General features: G+C 39.5%; 1 protein-coding gene across 1 annotated transcript in view; it reads right to left on the bottom strand.

The window, feature by feature from the left end:
* The window catches only part of TG (thyroglobulin), a 171220-nt gene that overhangs the window by 26281 nt on the left and 139262 nt on the right, over window positions 1–5677 (bottom strand). The window lies entirely within an intron of this gene.

Raw genomic sequence — 5677 nt, 5'->3', positions numbered from 1 at the left:
GGGGGGGGGGCGGGGATTTATTTCAAGTTCGGAAATAAAGGAACTTCCTAAAAAAAAAATGTAGCTGGAACTTTTCTGTGGATCAAGTCCTTTCTAAAGAGGGCACCTTGCAGGTGCACGCTGGCTGCACCTTGGTATAAGAACTTCAGAGAGAAATATCTAATAAATGACCTATATTATTTTGGGCAGCCAGTCTGATGCAAAATAGGCTGGTGTCTGCCCAGTCCAGTTACCATAGATGCATTACTGAATGTATTATTTTGATGGCCCGCAGCTGGTTTTCATCACGCACTAGAAGGTCTTTCCACAACCCTATACAGAAAGTACAGAGGGAATAATTACTTTTCAACAGATTCACAGAAATGAAAGATGGAAAATAAGTCTCCGTCTTCTGAGGCCGAGGCCTGTCCTTGCTGACGTACTCTAATGCTTTGTATGTTTTGATTAAGTGACTTTACAAGGGATTTCAAAACACTAACAAATATCCCAAGGTTCCAAAAGATCTTGGCAATTTTCCTTGTATTTGTAATAAATTCTTCTTTTGCTCGATTTTGGCCCATGCAATGTGAAGAGTCATGCGGTGCCAGTTTAAGTAATACAGCTGTACTTCGAAAAAGATCTGCAACTCGCACATGACACGTCACTTCATGTGCACAAATGCCACATATGAAACTGCAACTCGCCTGCAAAATCATTCAGCTTAAATACAGCAAGGGCATATATATTTTTCTGCAAGAAACAGAAATCATCACTGAAGACCTGACTGCAGATTCAAAAGCAATCTTTCCATTGGCTTTGGCATGCACCAGTTCAGGTCCCTACTAACCAGCAGAAGCATTGCTGCTGTCTAATTAGGAATCTTTCATTTGGTGACTGGGGCTGGTGGGTTTGGCTAGCAGTTATGGATAAGAACAGATGCTTTTCTATGTGTTCTTACGTGTTAAACATCCTGTATAAAATGACTTTCATGCAATATTTTCATTTTGTTGTGTTTTTTGAGTGGATTTGTTACCTTATTCTACACCTGCCATGGATACTTAAAACAGGAAAAAAGAAAGAGAAGAAAAACTCGAGCATATTCGTTACATACCCTAGGAACTGATGCTTTACTGCCTCATCAACTACCAAGCATCAAATAAATATTACGGTTGAAAAACACAAAGAAGGAGACGGATCATCATACAGTGCATGGTTAAACTGAGGAACTCCTTGCCACGTGGTTTTGCAGATGCCAAAACCGGTGAAGATGAAGTTTCATAAACAAGTTTTTGAATGTAAAAAGAAAACACAATACCAGTTAATGGTTATTAAATACGGGAAGACCAATCCAGGCTAGGAAGTCCCTGAGCTGCAAAGCACTAGAGGTTTGGAGAGCATTTAGCAGAAGTATCACATTTGCTTATGCTATTCTTACAAACATCCACTCTTAGCCACTGCTGAAAGCAGCATTCTGTGTTAAATGGGCCTTTGATCTTACTCAGTGCGGTCGGTCTTAGGTTTTTACTGCGTCTATGTACTAGTTTCTGTGATCTTCAAAATGCCCCCAAAATTCTCGTAACCTTCCTCAGCAATCACTGACAATAGAGAGGGGTCTTTGGGATGTCTTGAGTCAAATGAAAGAGGACTCAACAGGCAGAGATGGATGAAAAACAGAACTGGCATTGTAAGACATTTGAGATTTTTTATCCCATCCAGCACTAAAATAGCACAACCTGAAACACGATGTCTCAAGTGTTGCTTTGGCTACAATATGATGTAATTTAAATCTGTCTTTGACATGATAGCACAAAAGAAAGCAATACATTCAAAATAAAACCCATGAACCGTTAAAAAGACAAAACATTTTAACCTTTTAGAAATTGATTCAATTTGACCAATTTTCCATGTTCAACAAATGTTTCTCATTTGAAAATATGTGACCAAGGAACAATTTTCAAATAGCAGTAGATACAACAGCTGCTATCAGATTAATAGAAACAGCTGCACATTATGTAAAATAATTTACATTCTGCTAACCTTTAAAGAGGTATTAGCAACTGACCTCAGAGTTATAGTGGGGTTTTCAACTTTTTTTAGAAAGTAAGTAAGAACATAGTTAAAGATAGCAGGCACACTGCTCCTACTGTTCTGGTGGTGCAAAAATGTTGTCTAAATAATGAGATATAGAATGTTTTCTGCATATGAATAAATCTGGTCCAGTGTTTTATTTAAAAAGAAATTGTAACAATTGGTACACCAAACATTTACATCTTCCAAGGGGCAAAATGTGCTTTTCTGTCAAACTGTAATAGTGATAACACTAACAGAGTATGTACGGATCTTAAGTCTTAAATGGCTTTTGATAAACATTCTCACAAAAGCTGGTGAAAGACCTGCCAGCCATTCAGGAGAGTATTTTGAGGATTCCGGGTAGTTATAGGATGAAGTAAAAAGCTGATATCAGCCCATTTTCCTCACTGGTGGCATTTATCAGGACACTGCTCCCCCGATCATTACAATTAATACACACACATCTGCCATCTGTTGCACGTTGTTCAATACCTCTATCCATAAAGAAATTAACTGACTAATATAGTGCAGGATGGAAGATCTGGTCTGCACAGATCCAGATGCTTACATTGGGTAAATAAACTATATTTCTATCTTTCCACTCCCCTATGTCCTGGTTCTGCAGCCAACTAGATTTGTACTAAGGAGGGAAAGAAAAAGAAAGGCATATAAAGTGCAGCCCTAGTCTTCCAACTAAAAAGAACAGTCGTTGCAATGTGGAGATTACATAGTAGGCACAGAACATATGGACGATACAAACAGGGCCATACTGACTTACATGAGTATACAGACAAAACCAGATATAGATCAGCATGAGTGATTCCATATATTTAATGTCAGTTGGAACCATTAGATCCTCCCACCTGAGCATCACATGTAGCACAGGGATAAAATTTTGCCCAATTGGGAATTGAAATCAACATTTTTAGAGGTTTCTGCTCAGATGCCCTAATCTCTGACTGCGCAAAGCTAATATCCCTGAAGGTCTGCCATGGGAATTGCAGTTAACGGGTTCAGGCTTAACTGCTCCATATGCCGCATAACAGTGCATTATGGCACCACTTGCCATTCCCTTAACAAACTCTGCTTTGTTTCTCACTTAGTTTCAACCATCTGATGGCTGCACTGGGGATGAGTACGAAGTGCTCCAGGAAGTGGTAAATCTGTCTCAGTTCACATGAATAAGCATTCAAGTGAATGCCATAAAACGGTCATTTCCATGGGCAAGACATTGAGCATGCTCTCTGCTGCAAGCATCACTGAGAGACCTCAGCCTCTAATTGTAAACAATTTGAACATAAATGTTTTGCTAGCACGTAAGTGGTGCCTTCTGTCTTCCTATTTTAATAGTAGAGGTCTTAACAGGCATAAGCACAGTGTTGCTGTGGGAGTAGAGAGACACCCAACACAACCAAATGCCAGTAAGGCCCCACAGAACAACATGGTGCCAACTGGATTTACCACCTTCAGGTCTGGTTGCAGTCTAGAGGTTTTACTCTCACCTCCTAAGGCTCAGCTGCTCAGAGCTTATAAAACTTCCATGCAACTCCAGTCTAAGGTGATAAGATTTGCATCACATCTCAAGCTTGCTTGCATCCCAATGGCTAAAAGCATCTCCTCACCATTTACAGGATCAGTATTAATAAAGCAAGACCAGGATTAATAGAGCAAATCCTTGACTGAATTTGCCAGCACAGCTATTCCCAGGAACTGGTGGAACAGGTCACCAGGAGTTAAATTTTTCACCTCTCACTCTTTGCATCTGACTACACTGAAATCAGTCATCTGAAAGGAGGTGGAAATGAAGGACTTTGCCAATTCCATACACTTGCCACAGGACCTTTTAACTGTGCCATTTATGTACCTAAATACATGCATTGTTCTACAGAGTTGGAGCATATCCACAGAGAGATTTTCACCCCAAGGAGGTTTGGTCACCTCTTTGTAGAACAGATTAAATAACTTGGTTGTAGTCAGAGGCAAACTAGGGACTATGCCTTGGTTCCCCAAGCTGAGCTCAATGCACTGTCCACCAGCTAAGCCCTCCCACCTTCCTTAGTATATCAGTAAAACCAACTTTGGGTTTTCCTGGAAAGACGCAAGTCAGATCTACCTCAAGGAAATCCTTAAAATGAATAAAGTAGAAGAGTGGAATACAGTGTGGGTTGTCTCAAATCCTTCTTCTAGGTCTATCGTGGGGAGAGGACACTTAGCACAGATCAAAGATGCTTATGACGTTATGACAGAGGAAATGGGGCACAGACTTCTCGGTAACAACCACCACCCGCACCAGTTTCTGCCACGTAGCTAAATACGTCTGTGGCCTACTCAAGACTTTATCATCTGACTTTGACTGCAACCATGCATGGTCATGGCTATGACGTAGAAATGAGGACCTAGAAAATGCATGTTCTTAAATAGCTCAATGATGGAGGAAGCATTACAGTTTCCCAGAAATTTATACACTAACTGCGTGCACAAGGAAGAAATTGGGAAACTTTAACCTTGCAGCAACTCTTTAAGAAAACAATTGAAGACAGGAATACAGACTGGTCAAAACAGTCATATTGCCTCCCTCAAGCCCTAAAAACCTGAAGAAAAAGGAAAATAGAAATAGAGGAAAGGGTTAATAAAAAAAAAGAAATCATCAGTTCTTATTGAGAACATGAAAACAGCTTAAGGATGTGAAAAGGGAGAAAACAAAATATAGCGACCTACCACGAATGTTAGGAATTTTCTGGAACAGAGGTGGAATCTGACTTACAGCAGTAGCATCAATTAAGATAGGTACTATTATAACAGCTAGTAAAGAAATTAACTATCCTTCTAAGAAAGGAAAGCTAGACCCTTTCCAAAGGAGATGAGAAGATCTCCAACAGTAGGAGATTTTAAAACAAGTTTCTTAGGTTGAGGTAGGTACAACCATTTCTTAGGGTTGAGTTGCACCAACTTTTTGAGTCCCCTTCCAATCTTATTTTCTGGAAGCCTTTAATTAAAGAAGATATTCCAGATTTTCTTCTTGAAAAGGCAACAATTTACTGCTGAGTTCTCAGTTACCAGTGTTTTTCCTTTTTATTTCAACCTGACAGTGCTGACTTTTATCATTTGTGGCTTTCATTAACACCATGATTTGTTGCATAATTTCTAATGCATCATGGAATTTCATTTTGATTTTGCAGACAACTGTCACATGTGGAAATAGTGGTAAAGAAAGAATTTCACTTCCTAGTCTTCATCACATGACTTGTAATGAGGTTACTGAGGTTTATTCCCCTCTCACACAGTCTGGATCATTATTTGCAGGCCTCCAGCATCATAGTCCACTTCCTATGCCTGACTTCCTCTTCTAATTGATTCCAAAAAAGAAAGATACATGAAATAAGAGCAGGAAACTTCAGTGGGAGACTAAACAAGAAATAGGAACTTTATTCAGGTGGGTCAAAAAGCCTTCTTTCAAAGAGGTAATTTTGTCATTAATTGTGAAGTAAATTGGTCTATGTGTTATTGACTACCAGAAAAGAGAAGATGGGATTAACCTTTCACTGCCTCCTGTAAGATGAAATCCAGTTACAGAAAGATAGCAACAGACCTGCAGTTCAGTTGAGTAACCCTCAAAATAATTCCTGCT

The sequence above is a fragment of the Charadrius vociferus genome, unplaced genomic scaffold (assembly GCF_000708025.1).
Source record: "Charadrius vociferus isolate BGI_N301 unplaced genomic scaffold, ASM70802v2 scaffold2, whole genome shotgun sequence".
Lineage (NCBI taxonomy): Eukaryota > Metazoa > Chordata > Aves > Charadriiformes > Charadriidae > Charadrius > Charadrius vociferus.
The sequence above is the reverse complement of the archived record's forward strand: the minus strand, read 5'-3'. Positions and strand labels throughout refer to the sequence as shown.